General features: G+C 39.5%; 1 long non-coding RNA gene across 2 annotated transcripts in view; it reads left to right on the top strand.

Annotated features, from left to right (window-relative positions):
* LOC125923595 (uncharacterized) overlaps positions 1-4,417 on the top strand; it is a 33,996-nt gene extending 29,579 nt beyond the window's left edge. For both annotated transcript variants that reach the window (XR_007458094.1, XR_007458095.1), the window contains one exon: positions 4,092-4,417. This is a non-coding gene — a long non-coding RNA (uncharacterized LOC125923595). The remainder of the gene's footprint in view (positions 1-4,091) is intronic.
* The last annotated feature ends 12,097 nt before the right edge of the window (positions 4,418-16,514 follow it).

The raw sequence follows: 16,514 nt of genomic DNA, 5'->3' as shown, positions 1-16,514 counted from the left end.
AAGTAAATAGATAGGTAGTAGATGATAGATAGATAGATAATAAAAAGACAAATGCTCATATGCGTATCTACATTAGTCAAATTCATAGAAATAGAAAGTAGAATGGTGGTTTCCAAGAACTGAGGCGAAGGGGAAATAGGGAGTAGTTGTTTAATGGGTATAGAGATTCAGTGTCGCAAGATGATAAAGATCTGGAGATTGGTTGCAAAACAGTGTGGATTTACTTAACACCACTGAACTGTACATTTAAAAATAGTTAAGACGATAAATTTTATGTTCCATGTATTTTACAATTCCCCCAAAAATTCCTGCCTCACACATTTTCTACATATTCATAATTTTAACTATTATAAGCATATGCAAATGACCCCCAATCTATAACTTCAACATAAGTTTCTCCCCTGACATAATGATTTATATCTCTGATTTCCTGCTGGGCTTCTCTTGCTGGATTGTATTCCACTGGCTTTTCAAACTCAACATGCCCCAGAGTGATTTTAGCCACAAACCTGCTCATCCTCCTATTTCCTATTCCATGCCTGTGGATGAATGAATAAATGGATGAATGCATCTTGCATCTTTTTCATAGGAACCTAACAATCTGTCTGCTATCAAGATAATGGGTCATTTGAATAATGCTTTTTTGTATTGGTTTTATTGGCATATAATTCACCTACCATACAATTTACCCATTTAAAGGATACAATTCATGGCTTTTAGTTTATTCACAAAGTTGTGCAATCTTTACCATAATCAACTTTGGAATATTTTCATCACTTCCCTCTAAAAAACACTATTTTTTTACCTATTACCCCCACAGTCTTTCCATCTCCTCTAGCTTTAAGCAACCACAAATCTACTTTATGTCTCTTAGATTTGCCTATTATGGACATTTCGCATAAATGGAATCCCATGATATGTGATCTCTTGTGACGATCTTCTTTCACCTAGCATGATGTCTTCAGGGTTCATCCATGCTGTAGCATATATCATCAGTACTTTATTCCTTTTTCTGGACAAATAATATTGCATTGTATGGGTAAATCACACTTTGTCCATTCATCAGTCTGTGGGTAGTTGGGGTGTTTCTGTTTTTAAGTTATTATGAAAAATGCTGCCATGAACATTCATATATGTTTTTGTGTGGACATACATTTTCATTTCTCTGGAGTGTATACCTAAAAGTGAGTGAATTGAAGGTTCAAATGGTAACTATACGTTTAACTTTTTCAGGAGCTGCCAGACTGTTTTCAACGGTGGCTGCACCAATCCTACATTCCCACCAGCAGTGTATGGTTCCACTTTCTCTACATCCTCATCAACACTTCTTATTTTCTGGTTTTGTTTGTTTTTGTTTATTTTTAGTCTAGCCATTCTAGTGGGTGTAAAGTGGTATCTCACTGTGATTTTAATTTGCATTTCCCTGATGATTAGTGATGTTGAGCACCTTTTCATGTGGTCATTAGCCATCTGTGTATCTTCTTTGGAAAAACATCCATTTGGAGAATGTCCAGATCCTGTACCCATTTAAAATTTTTTTCTTGTTATTGAGTTCTTTATATATTCCAGATACAAGTCCCTTATCAGATAAATGATTTGAAAATATTTTCTTCTATTCTATGTGTTGTGTTTTCACTGCCTTGGTAGTGTCCTTTGCATCACTAAATGTTTTGCTTTTGACGATGTATATTTAGATTTTTGATGAAGTCTATCTCTTTTTTCTTTTGTTGCTTGTGCTTTTGGTGTCATACCTAAGAAATTTACCTAATCCAAAGTCACACATATTTACTACTCTTTTTTCTTCTATGGGTTTTGTAGTTTACGCTCTTACGTTTAGGACTTTGATCCATTTGTGTTGATTATTACATATGTTTTGAGGTAGGAGTCCAGTTTCATTCTTTTGAATGTGGACACCCAGTTGTCCCAGTACTATTTGTTTAAAAACACTGTCCTTTCTACACAACCAGTGGAATTGTTGCCTTTTGCAAGTTTGAAATCATGGCAGGTCCAGAAACTGATGCCCAACTCCATCTCACTGGTATCAAAAAATATTTCAACTCTTATACTTCAAGTTAAGGTCGAAAAAACACCAGCTGTGAAAGCAACAGAAATGGGTCTTAAACTGTGCCTCATCTGTTAAATTCCCATGCCTGGAGAAGCCAATGACAACTCATAATGCGATACTCAATTTGTACAATATATTATGAATCTGGAAAAAAAAAATAAAAACACTGTCCTTTCTGGTCTAGATAACCTTATCAAAACCCAATTGAACATAGAAATAGGAGTCTATTTCTGGATTCTTTCATTCTATGCCATTGATCTACACATACATCTTATGCCAGTACCACACTATCTTCAATACTGTTGCTGGGTAGTCAGTTTTGAAATTGAGAAATGTGAGTCCTCCAATTTTATTTATTGTTCTTTCAAGATTGTTTTAGCTGTTGTTGGTACCCTGAGTTTACATATGAATTTTAGGATAAACGTCCATTTCTACCAAGAAACCAGATGGGATTTTTAATAGAATTGTGTTGCATCTATTGAACTAATATAATTTTTATTTATGAGTTGTGGCTTTCAGACCAAATTTTAGTTGTTACTTTTTTCAGGGAAATTCATTGGTTTTCCAATTAATTGAAGACAAGCAAGTACACAGAGTAATACTAAAAGGCAAAATACAATTTTTAAAGTTTATATTTTGCTGCAAATTTAAATGAAATCAACAGTTTTACACTTAACTAGAAAACTACTTATGAAATAAGCAGTTTCTCAATGGTTTGGTTTGTCAGGAACCTTGTAGCTATCTGGTAACTTGTTTGCTTATGATTCTGGACAGTTATACCTAGAATTCAGATTGCCCCAGTCTAAATGTCAAGGTTCGTATCAAGTACAACTTTTAATAGTTTCTTCAACTTTTCAAGTTAGGCAAAATATTATTTTCAAAGAACAAGGCCCCAGTTTACATCAGTACCTTAAAAAAATAAAGCTTTATTTGCACGTGTGATAATTATCGTGAAAGCATTTTTTTGGGTACGAGCTAACTTTCCGGATTTGTGCTTTGCTTTAGAATAAAACACAATACTCTCCTTGTCTACCTAAGCAGTGTGTCCTTGAAAACTATTAAAATCATTTACACATTCTTTGCAGCATTATGTACTCATATAAATATAAAGGTCATTCAGCTAGCAGCACTAACGGTATCGATCATTTATAAAAGTATTTAGACATTATGCTTTTACATCACTATTTCTTTTGACTAGTATATTGTAGTGTCTCTTTTTAAACCAGGAATATGTATGAAATTATGTTTCCTTATCCATTAATTGAGATTTTTGAACTTACTTTGATGCAAAAAAAAAAAAAAAAAGAAGAAATGACTGCTTAAGTTTAAGACTTAAAAGTCCCTCTCACTAACATATGTGGTGGTATTTTCATTGTATGAAGGTAGTGACTTAATTGATGTTGTTGTTCTTAATGCTGCTATTATTTCTGGCAATAATAACAGTTTTCTTGACCACACTTTGTTTCATTTCTCCTAATAGGATAAATTTTTAAAAACGAACAACAGGGTGCATGGGTGGCTCAGTCGGTTAAGCATCAGACTCTTGACTTTGGCTCAGGTCATGATCTCACAGTTCATGAGTTCTGGCCCCACATCGAGCTCTGCACTGACAGTGCAGAACCTGCTTGGGATTCTCTGTCTCCCCCTCTCTCTGCCCCTCTCCCACACCCTCTCTATCTCTCTCTCAAAAATAAGCATTTAAAAATTGTTTTTAAATGAATATTGAAGATGACTCCAGATCGTAATCCTCAGGACTTTTCCTTTTTGCCTAATCTTAATCACCTCAAAGCTAGGCTTTTCTAGAACCTCATCTGTTGACCTCTAATTATAGGTTCATCAAAAGAGTATTTGACTGGGGTACAAAGAGCTTTTAACCGAGATGTTTTCCCCTCAGTTAAAGGAGCCAAAAGCAGGATAATTGAAGGGGTTAATCTGTAAGAGAAGCATCCTATTTTTCCTAAAATTTTCTGGAGACTTTGAAGTAAGTTATCTGAATAATTGTCTTTGTGTGACATGTCTCTTTCAGAAAGGGATCTACTCTGAGTGTGCCTTCTAATGCTCAGAAACACCAACACACACCTGGAACCCACAGCAACGGATCACTGGAAGACAAAATGCACAAGGATAATATTTTGCCCGGCAACAAGGACTGAGATTTGCAAATAAAATGGCTGGATGAGAAGGAGCATCCCCGTCACCTGGAAATTGTTTTATTAGGCAGCAGCTGGGTTTTCAACTCTGTTAGTTGGATTTTTGTTTGTTTTCAAACTTTTCAGGGGTTGTTAGCCTGAGGTCCATTGGTCGCGTTCAACGTGATTCTGGATGAAAAAATTAAAGTTTTGTTTTCACTAACCTCTACACAAAAGGCAGCATTTCCTTCAATAATGAATGTGGGCAGTACATCATGCTAGTATTAGTACCTGTGACCTTTTCATTAAAAAATCACAGAGTTTTTCATAGCCCACTATGACTGCTGCACATCTTGCAAATATTGTTTAAGCGACTTCAAATGTATGTAGTCATTAAGTGGCTCAGTCGGTTAAGCGTCTAACTCTTGCTTTCAGCTCAGGTCATCATCTCACGGTTTCGTGGGTCCGAGCCCCGCATTGGGCTCTGCACTGGCAGCATGGAGCCTGCTTGGGATTCTCTGTCTCCCTCTTGCTCTCTATTCTTCCCCCACTCTGTCTCTCTCAAAATAAATAAACTTTAAAAAAGTAAACAAACAAAAAAAGACATCACTCTTGAACAAGTAAAGACATTGGTGGTGCAAAAATAAAAAATAAAAATAAAAAAAGAAGCCAGAAAGTGTAGGCTTAGGTGAAGTGGGACTTGAAATGTTTTCTGAAGAGGGGGCTGCCCATATATGGTCATTGAACATTCCCCATCTCTTTGCTCCCTGTGTTTGGCTGGAACTATGCCAGTTTCAGTATCCATTAGCATGCCAGGTCCTGGTTAGCTCCAGGTCTGCCTAAACTAGATTCGAACTACAAGAGTGGCCCTTGGCCAGCCCTGGATCATCTCAATTTCAGATTTTCACTTTTGAGTAAGTCTTGGTGTTGTTGGACAAGTTAGGACATGCTGACTGGGCCCCCGACTCCCCAAAGGCCACTCTGCATTTATCCCTTCAGTGGCCACTAAATGTTTTGGGAAAAGTATAAAAATAGTGGCCACCCAAACCATAAATCAGAAGTGGAAAAAACATACTGATAGGGGCACCTGGGTGGCAGTCGGTTAAGCGTCTGACTTCAGCCCAGGTCATGATCTCACAATCCTTGAGTTCGAGCCCCGCATCGCGCTCTGTGCTGACAGCTCAGAGCCTGGAGCCTGCTTCGGATTCTGTCTCCCTCTCTCTCTGCCCCTCCCCTACTCATGCTCTGTCTCTTCTCTCTCTCTCTCTCTCTCAAAAATAAATAAACATCAAAAAAAATTTTTTTAATTAAAAAAAACCCCACACACTGATAGAGGCATGAGTTTTATGAACAATGTCATGTCAGCGAGACCAGGAGATGGGAACCAAAAAAGTGGAAAGACAAAATGATAACTTATTCAAGGAGAAGTCTACCCTCTAACCCAGTGGCCTACTTAAATCATTACATTTTAATTATAGCTGCTTCTTGCACAAATAAAGTGACATTGCCAGTAAAAACGTTCAGCTTACTGTGCGTTAATTACCTCCAGGTCCATCTGGTATTTCTAGTTTTTTATGTTTGTATTGTGAGAGTGAAGAGGAAAAAAAAATGTTCCCTTCTTTTCGCTCACTTTAAACAAATATTGTGTGTGGCTAACAGGGTTTGCTCTACAGCGGGAGCTGCCTTTCCGATTAATGGTTTCTTTAAATTTGTGATGGGTAAAGGAGGATTCTTAAAAATAGAAGCCCCAGGTTTTAACCTCGATACTTCCTCTGTTTCACCTGGTTATGTTCCTGTACACAACCCTGTCTTTTGCCATTCTCAGATTTTCTCCGCCTATTTGACATAGAAATTGGGGGGAGAAATAAAAGAGGTGGGGGAAAGACAAAGTTGATGTGAAGTTCTTTGAGTGTAGTAAAAAGTTGAGCAGACATATTGTCGCAAAATGTCTTTTAAATTTCTACTACAGAGATACCTCATCTTATTGCCCTCTGCTTTATTGTACTTCACAGATGTGTGTTTTTCCAAGTTGAAGGTCTGTGGCCCCCTGCAGCGAGCAAGTCTAGTGGCACCATTTTGTCAACATCATTTGTTCACTTTGTGTCTCTGCGTCACATTTCGAACTTTTTCACTCTTAGCGTAATCATCACGGTGATCTGTGACCAGCCACCTTTGCTATTGCTATTGTAATTGTTTGGGGGCACCATGAACAGCACCTGTGTAAGACAGTGAACTTAATCCATAGAGGCTGTGTGTGTTCTGACTGGTCTGCCACCTGGCCACTCCCTGGTCTCTCACCCTCTCCTGGGGCTTCCCTAGTTCCTGAGACATGACAGTATTGAAATTGGGCCAATGAATAACCTAACAATGGCCTCTAAGTGTGCAAGTGAAAGGAAGAGTTGCACGTCTCTCACTTTAAATCAAAAGCTAGAAATATGATTCAGTTTAGGAAGGCTTGTTGAAAGCCGAGACAGGCCAAAAGCCAGACCTCTTGTGCCAACAGTTAGTCAAGTTGTGAATGCAGAGGAAAAGTTCTTGAAGGAAAATGACTGCTACTCCAGTGAACACGTGAATGAGAAGAAAGTGAAATAGCCTCATTGCTAATATGAAGCAAATATTAGTGGTCTGGATAGAAGATCAAAGTAGCCACAACCTTCCCCTAAACCAGAGCAAGGCTCTAACTCTCCTCAAGTCTATGAAGGCTGAGAGAGGTGAGGAAGCTGCAGAAGCAAATCTGAAGCTAGCACAGTTTTGTTCATGAGATTTACAGAAAGAAGCCATAGAGAAAAGGGTAAGGTGAGGCAGCAGGTGCTGAGGAAGAAGCTCCAGCAAGTTCTCCAGGGGATCTAGCTCAGGTAAGGAATGAAGGTGGCTGCACCAAACAATAGATTTTCAATGTGGACCGAACAGCCTTCTATTGGAAGAAGATGCCATCTAGGACTTTCATGGCTAGAGAGGAGAAGTCAATGCTTGGCTTCAAAGCTTCAAAGGGCAGGCTGACTCTCTCATTAGGGGCTAATACAGCTGGTGACTGGAAGCGGAAGCCAGTGGTCACTTACCATTCTGAAAATCCGAGGGCCCTTAAGAAGTATGCTGCATCTACTCTGTGCTCTATAAATGGAACAACAAAGTCTAGATGACAGAACATCATTTATAGCACGGTTTACTGAATATTTTAAGCCCACCGTTGAGGCTAACTGCTCAGAAAAAAAGATTCCTTTCAAAATATGACTGCTCACTGACAGTGTACCCGGTCAGCCGAGAGCTCTGAGGGAGATGTACAAGATTAATGTTGTTTTCATGCTTGCTAACACAACAAGCATTCTGCAGCCCATGGATCAAGGAGCCATTTTGGCTTTCAAGTCTCGTTATTCAAAATATATTTTGTAAGGCTATAGCTGCCATAGATAGTGAGTCCTCTGATGGATCTGGGTAAAGTGAATTTCAAAACCTTCTGGAAAGGATTCACCATTCTAGGTGCCTTAAAGAACATTTGCGATTCACGGGAGGAGTCAAAGTACCATCATGAACAGGAGTTTGGAAGAAGTTGACTCCAACCCTCATGGATGACTTTGAGGGATTTAAGACTTCAGGGGAGGAAGTGACCGCAGATGCGGTGGAAAAAGCAAAAGAACTAGAATGAGAAGTGGAGCCTGAAGATGTGATTAAATTATTACAATCTCATGATAAAACTAACAATGAGGAGTTGCTCCTTATGGATGAGCAAAGAAACTGATTCCTTATGTTTCAAAGCACGTTATAATAAAGAATGAACTAATAAGGTGAGTTACCAGTTTGTTTGTTTTTTCATTTTGTCGATTGTCATATAAAAAGCATGATGCTAGTGGACTATAGCTAACTTTTGTCAATGTGGAGAACCTTATATTGTACATTCCTCTGAAAGAAGATATAAGAGAATTTGTATACACTACAATATACTCAGAGCTTAGAATAGTGTCTGGTACATAGTAAACCCTCAATGAATATTGAATGACGTAAGAGAAGAGCCCAATAAGCAAATCTTCAAAGTAACGATATGTTAATTATATAGAGATTATACATGAATTATCCATTAATGGAGAAGATTAAAGCAGATGTTTCCTTTATTTTCTTAACGTTTATTTATTTATTTTGAGAGAGAGAAAAGAGAGCACATGCACAAGCAGCGGAGGGGCGGAGAGAGAGAGAGGGAGGGAGAGAGAGAATCTCAAGCAGGGTCTGCACTGACAGTGGGAGCTGGATCTCACAAACAGCAAGGAGCCAACGAGCCTGGATCTCACAGTTCTTGAGATCATGACCTGAGCTGAAATCAAGAGTTGGATGCTTAACCAATGAAGCCACCCAGGTGCCCCCAGATGTGTCCTTTAAGTTTACTAATTCCAGATTGGGAGAACAAATACTATAATTAAAATTTTTAGCCTATTTCTCTTCCTGCCCCCTTGTTCTTTAGTGTAATACTTAGTGCAACATTTAATAAAAGTATACCATTTTTTGGCACAGGGAAGGAAACATTACTAATAGAAGGAGTGCATTGTGTTTTTGCCATTATAGATAAGGCATGTGGAGTAATAATGGCAAGCATTCTGACTTTGCTTTTATTAAGAATATTTCAGAGTACCTCTGGCTAATGATCTTAAAATGCCCCTTCCTCACATATAATTAAATTACTCTCTAGTGGCTTTCATTATTTTTATTTCTTTATGATAAGATACAGTCCATTAAGCTGAGTAAAGATAAAAAAATATATAGCATAGTCCCTAGTTCTTCTATATTCTTAAACGAGTTTCTTCGTTTCTACAGGTGTTGATGCATGTTCTGGATGAAGGGTTGGCAAACCATGAACCATAAGCCAAATCCAGCCTACCATGCATTTTTATATAGCCCATGAGCTAACAGTAGTTTTTATATTTACACGTAGTTGAAGAAAACCAAAAGAAGAATACTTCATGGCATAAAAAATTATGTATAAAATTTACATTTCAGAGTCCACAAACAAGCTTTTATTGGAACATAGCCAGACTAATTTGTTTATGTATGTTCTAGAGCTGCCTTCATGCTGCAATAGCAGACTTGAGTAGTTGTGACAGAGACCATATGGCCCTCAAAGTCTAAAATACTAACTAGCCTTTTACAGAAAAAGTTTGCTGACCCCTGCTTTCAGTTGTTTAATGGATAAAGAACTTCATTAAACTATATGAAGTGAAAATACATGTAGACTTTTTAAAAATGTTTATTTATTTTTGAGAAAGAGAGAGAGAGAGCAGAGGAGGGGCAGAAAGAGAGGGAGACACACAATCCGAAGCAGGCTGCAGGCTCTGAGCTGTCAGCACAGAGCCCGATGCGCGGCTCCAACTCACGAACCATGAGATCATGACCGGAGCAGAAGTCGGACGCTTAACGAACTGAGCCACCCATGCACCCCTAGACTTTTAAATAAATAAACATAATTCCAGATATTTCCCATGGATTGAAGCATAATCTTTAAAGGAAATTTGGTAAGATAAGAGAATATTCTGAATTAAAAACTAAGATGATCTTGCATAGAAAATGTCCTGGATGCTCCTTCAATTATTTTGGTTCTTAAAAATGATGTTCTATTATTCTGGTTTCATTCAGAATTTAACCACAAAAATCAAAGAAAAATGAGTCATAGTCAATTCTACGTGGAAGGGAGTCAGTGTAGAATTCTTGAGCTGATGGGTCTCAGGTTTCAATTTTGGTTCCACCACTTATTACCCAGGAAATACAGTACTTAACTTCTTTGAGCCTTAGTTTTCCCGTCTGTAAAATGGCAATAAACATATTTTAGCTCAAGGGCTAAGCCAAGACACCAATTTGGTGACTTTGCTTCAACCCAATATTCTTTAAATAGTTGTTTACTAATTATTAGTGGGAGTGAAGAAAAACTGATTTTCTATTGAAAAAATAAATTGCTCACTGTTTTATGACTGTGTAAAGGATTTCTTATATTAAGTTATTTGAAATTGCCTTTCACTTTGCAGTTTTTCCATCACTTAAAACTGTTGGTTACTCTCAGCCACCAAGCCTTAGGCTAAATTACATGGTCTATTAAGTACTATTCAAAATACATTTTAAAGGTCTTTGTTTTCTGCTTTCTATACTTGCAAAACATCTCCCATCTTGTTCCTATCTCTGTGTGTCTGTGTGCTCACTATAGCATGTGTATGTAATTTTCTAAAGCAGACTATCTCTGGGGGACATATTATAAGTTCTATAATGTAGATGATAAAGGGTAAATTACTGTTTTTCCATAAAGAACACTATGCCCATAGATTGTTTGGTTCCCGTTTTGAACATCCCCTGGCTGTCTAGTTCTCAGGTTCATGCCCCATGGTACCTGAACTTGTAAGCCCTCTAGACTCTGAAAAGATCCACACTGGCATGAATCGTCTTTTATTTGCAACAGAGGTCTCCATGATCTAATGGGGTTGGGACTCATTTACATTTTGCCTGTTGATCCAAGAGTCGAGTGTGGAAACCTGAGTTAAGCGGCATCAAATTTCTGGTTTATTACAGTTATAAAATAGCCTCCCTGAGCTGGCTCATGATTTAATCCTATGAAGAATAAATAAGAATATATAGAGATATATTCTTAAATATACTTAAAAAATTTTTTAATGTTTATTTATTTTTGAGAGAAAGAGAGAGCACGCACAAGTGGGGTAGGGGCAGAGAGAGAGGGAAGCACAGAATCTGAAGCAGGCTCCAGGCTCTGAGCTGTTAGCACAGAGCCCGACGAGGGGCTCAAACTCACAGACCATGAGATCATGACCTGAGCTGAAGTCGGATGCTTAACCAGCTGAGCCACTCAGGTGCCCCTACCACATACTATTTTTGAGACAGAAAGAGAGAAAGAGTATGGGTGCTCAGGGGAGGGGGAAGGACAGAGAAAGAGGGAGAGAGAGACAATCCCAAGCAGGCTCCACACTGCCAGCTCAGAGCCCAACTCGGGGCTCAATTCCATGAACCGTGAGATCACGACCTGAGCCAAAATTAAGAGTCAAATGCCAAACTGACTGAGCCACCCAGGTGCCCCAAGATTTTATTTTTAAGTAATCTCTGCACCCAGCATGGGGCTCCAACTCATGACCCTGAGATCAAAAGTCACATGTTCTACCAGCCAGGTGCCCCTTAGAATTTTTAAATTTAAAGCCACATGTATGGGTAGGGTAACATATTAAACAGCACAACTGCAGAATTTAAAAAGGCATCAACAAAGAATTAGGCAAAATAAAATAGTTCTGGTAACGTAGAAAGATGAGCCTCTCAGATTGTTAATAAGATACCCAAATGGGGAAATCCATAATAAATCAAGAGCCACACTACAATTTATGACAAGTCTTTATTTAACAAGATGTTTCATGTAATTTACTGTGCTGCAATGATGTACAAAGGTGAATTAGAATGATAACATCTAGGAAAGGTATTCCAAAATGTGAGCATGTAATTTATTAATATCCATATATTTACTCCCAAGTATATTCATATAATCTTAAATAATACTGAATGGGGCACCCCGCTGGCTCAGTCGGGTAGGGGGGGACAGGCAACTCTTGATCTCAGGGTTGTGAGTTCAAGCCCCACATTGGAGGGGTTGAGATTACTTAAATAAATAAAACTTGATAAAATAATAGTGAATGAAATTTCCATTATAGTGAATCCTGGGCTTACTTCCAAAACAGAAGTAACTCCAAACAGTGGCTTCAGAGGTGACTTCATTTATTTTAGTGCCACATTTGATTGGTGAACGAACTAATCCAACAAATTTCTGGAGCACAGGATACGTGAGGATGAACCACGCAGAGATAGGGAGAACATATTAAGAAGAAGAACGAATCTGGGGGAAGGCCTTGAACTAGAAGGAACTGAAAGAGAACCACTGCAGAGGAAAAGGCAGACAGAGCAGAGCACATGAGGAGAGAGGTGGGTGAGTACTCGATCCTTTGGGACCTTTCGTGCCAGGGGATGGAGTTTGAACTTTCCCCTGAGTGCAAGTGAAAGCCATCGGAAAGTTTTAAGTTGGGGGGTGAAAAGGGTTAATGAGAAGATCAGACTATTATAAAGAATCCGATGATTGAAAATAAAATAAATGATGAAAACCTGTCTAGAGAGAAGCATAGAAAACAATCTGGAAACGTGAAGGCAATTGAGTAATACACAAGGTCTTTTAAGAATGAAATAGATTTTCATCATGTTCCATGGCATAACCCCAAGATGTGTTCCAACAGAACAGCCAGAAGGATACTTTAAAAAGTCAGATCCTATCATTTCCCTGCTCAAAACCCTCCCGTGCGTCCCGGTCTCACTCAAGTTTAACACTGGCCTGCAAGACCCCGTATGGCCTGGGCCCCACCATCTCTCTGACCACATCTACAATTTCTACCCTCATGCCACTCCAACCCCATTTGCATCCCAGCTGTTCCTTAAACATGCCAACCATTCTCTTTAGGAGAGCCTTTGCACTTGCCGTCTCCCCTGCCTGGAATTCTCTTTCCATCAGATATCCCCATGACTTCTTCCCTCATTTTCTTCAAGTCTCTGTTTAAATGTCATTATCAGTCCCTGACCAACATACATAAGATAGTATCTCCTGTCCCCCACGAGAGTCCCTCTTCCTCTTAGCTGGTTTTCCTGTTCTCCGCAGCATGTATCACCAGCTGATGCTCTGCTTATTTATTTGGTTGCTGTTTCTCTCCCCACGAAAACGTGAGCTCTGTGAGGGCAGGGACTGTGATTTGTTGCCTACTATATCCTCCGCACTGTAGGTGTTCAATGGTTATTTGTGGAATGAACAGGTGAGTGAATGAGGGAGGCGTGGACTTGAAGGCCTCTCCAACTCCTTCCTTAACTCACTGACTATAGTTTGGGGAGCCAGGAGCGGCACCCCATGGTCTGCTACTTTATGCAAAAGCTTCCTGTCACCTTCTCTTGAGGAAAGTTTCAGGAATTGTGGCCGATCTCTCCCATCTTCTGTTTCTGTCCCCACCTCAAGTATCTGCAAGGAACTGTGCCAACCCTTTGCCCAGTACCAACTCTTTCCAGTGCCAACCTCCTTCTCCCCTACTCTCGTGCTGTGCTGAGGATGAGGGAGGCGACAGGATGGCTGGGAGCCATGAGGTAGATTGGGCGGGGTGGGGGCAGCATTTGGTGGCTGCAGCCCCACTGCAGAGCTTTGGAGCTCCTCCAAGCATGCGCACAGGGCAGCCACCATAAAAATTTCCCCCTCATCCTTCATCCTGCCCGTTCAATGCATAACTGCCAGTCCTCTGGATAAGCGTCCCTACGTTAGTTGTAACACAGAGGCGTCACGTGTCAAATTCACCTGGTGAGCTCTTTCTTTTTTTTAGATTTTAAAGGAGGAACCAAGCAAATAAGATTTTTAGTCTGTCTCAAAAGCACCAGTATTTTTTTTTAATTTTTATTTATTTACTTATGTATTTATTTTAGCACAAAGTAAAGAAAAGAGTGTGGATGAGGACTCAGAAGGTCTGGATTTGAATCTCAGGTTGTGACTTGGCGCGTCCCATAGCCTCAGGCAAGTAACTTAAACTCTACAGGCTTCAGCTTCCCTTCTGTGAATAGAAATAAATATTTGTGCTCTGCCCAACCACAAGGATTTGTGAGGACCAGGAGACAATAGGTGCATACTCTGCGGACTATATAATACTCTTCCCACATAGAGATTGTTATGAACAGAAACATAATGGCGGCATCTCTCAAATGCCTGACAAAATGATAGAGTGATCTCTCTTCACCCAGTAATGAAAGGAAAGTTCAACAGAGGTGAGGAAAGGAACTTCAATGCATTTTTGGACTTTGCATTTCTATGGAAACCATCAGCACACTATTGTCTGTAGAGAGATGCTCAATTATCAATGTGTTTTTATGGGATGACAAACTGACTACCTTTAGTCATTTAAATTATCTTAGCCAAAGAAGGATGGATTCACACAGTCGTGGTGACTAGTTTAAATTATGGCTCTCAAAAGAAATTTACTTTTTAAAAACGTTTGCTCTGGTTTTGTATAGACATGTGTGTATGTGTGTATAAGCATATAAATAATGCTTATTTTAAACCTGTGCATCCAGAAATGCTTTTAAATGTACTTCACATATTTTTAACCCAAGCAAGCAAATAGCTTAATTAAGATTGATGTACACAGTTCAATGTTATGAAAGAAAATGTCATCATCTGTTGAAGAGTATGAGGGAGACTTGAACCTGGTGTTCGTTTGTCGTTTGCAAGCATGAGACTTCTGTGCAGGTTAAGAGACATGGTAAGACTGGTCTACTATTTCTGGAGGAAAGAGTAGGTAGGCACAGGTAAAAACCCGAATGAAAACTCTATAGCTGGGCACCTGGCTGGCTTAGTTGGTAGAGCATGTGACTCTTGATCTCCAGGTTGTGGGTTTGAGCCTACATTGGGTGTAGAGATTACTTACAAACAGAATCTTGGGACACCTGTGTGGCTCAGTCTGTTAAGTGTCCGACTCTTGATTTCAGCTCAGGTCATGATCTTGTGGTTCATGGACTCGAGCCCCCTGTTGTGCTCTATGCTGACAGTGTAGAGCCTGCTTGGGATTCTCTGTCTCCCTTTCTCTCTGTCCCTCCCCTGCCTGGGTGTGTTGTCTCTCTCTCTCTCACTCTCTCTCTCTCTCTCTCTCTCAAAATAAATAAATAAATAAATAAATAAAATCTAAAAAAAACCCAAAAAACTCTATAGCAAGTAGAATTAAATGAGCTATATCTGTCTCTCCCGTACAGTAAAAGGACTTGAGACTTACCAAAGAAAAAAATCTGAAACAGCCTTGGGTGGTTGATTCTGAGAATTAGGCAAATCTGCTGTGCTGTGTGATGCCGTGATGAAGCCTTCTTACTGTACTCCAGTGGTCAGTTCCCAAAGGGTTATCGTCCAGTTTGGGAGTGGGCCCCAGCCTTGGCATCTTTATTCACACACTTCATGATTCCATAGTTCATCTGCAGGATGGGGATGGGGAAGAGCACTGAATCCTGCCTACAGTGTGGGCCTTGGTTACAATGGTGCTTTGGTGACAGATCAGTGCTAAATTGTTGAAATAAGGGTTTGGAATTTTATCTATGAATTTCAAGTGTCTGTAACATTCCTATTGGCATAGCATGGAAGGCTAATGTGGCGTATCCCGCAAAAACTGGCACATTTGTAAGGGTTTCTGAGCAACTACCTGGGTTTCTCCTATTTTGCTAGTTAATGTTTGCTCTGTTTCCGAAGGGATCCGGGTGTGTCTGGTGGTTCTGCCTAAGGTGGTGTCACCTAAGGTCGTCATTCTGTCCTCTCAGGAGCTGAAAACATCACACTTCAAACCTGCACCTTGACTCCTGGTTGTTCATTATGTTTGGCAGCCTATAGACCCCATTGTCTAACGTGCATGTTTTCATCTTGCAACACATGAAGCATGTGAAATGGAATATCCACATAATATAAATTACAATAATCAGCTCTTGACAGATTTCTGCAAAACGTTTGTGGATAACTTCCTCGAATGTTCTGAGACATTCTACAAAGAATCATTGTCAATGTTTCAGAGAGAAAGAAAAATGAGATTGCTATCTATACTATTTCTTCATTCTAGTATTGCATGTGCTTGGAGGCCAACCAGATTTCTAACAGGGTCTACAATGTCAGCCAGAATGTACTGAATATATAGTAAAGGCTAAGATTGAATTTCCTTTGGCTGACTTAGATAAGCTGGGCTTGGTGTTAGTCTGGGGGGAGGGAAGGAGTCACCGGCCTAATAATATAATTCACTGCCCTTGAATAAATCTTTTCTTACTTTCCTCTTCAATTTGTGCCCATCTGAGCTTTTTATCATTCCAGACAGTTAGGCAATATTCAAGTGTATTAAATGGCATCTTGTTTGAATATGTTCTAAGAAAAATTACCACGAACAAAAAATGAGTCGTTAAATCACACAAACTTCTCTATACCATGAGAAAATGAAGCAATTTAAACAATTCCTTTATACTCTCCCTAAATTGTACAAAGGTGCGGAGTTTCCCCAATGAGACTGAATTTTCTTATATCAGTCCCCAGATAACATTACTTTGTTTGAAATTCAAACAGACAAGGATATTTTCTGTTTGATGAAAAACAATTTCTACTCGTAAGTTGCAAACAAAGCTGCAGGTTCCCATGTCATTCCCAGACCCAGTTGAGCATACCTGGAAATACTCTCAATTCGGCCCAGCATGTCAAGAAGCACGGGCTTCTGGGACATTTCTTGGGCCACGTCTAAGGTGAGAAGGACTCTTCAGAGCTCTCT

The sequence above is a fragment of the Panthera uncia genome, chromosome B1, assembly GCF_023721935.1.
Source record: "Panthera uncia isolate 11264 chromosome B1, Puncia_PCG_1.0, whole genome shotgun sequence".
Lineage (NCBI taxonomy): Eukaryota > Metazoa > Chordata > Mammalia > Carnivora > Felidae > Panthera > Panthera uncia.
The sequence above is the reverse complement of the archived record's forward strand: the minus strand, read 5'-3'. Positions and strand labels throughout refer to the sequence as shown.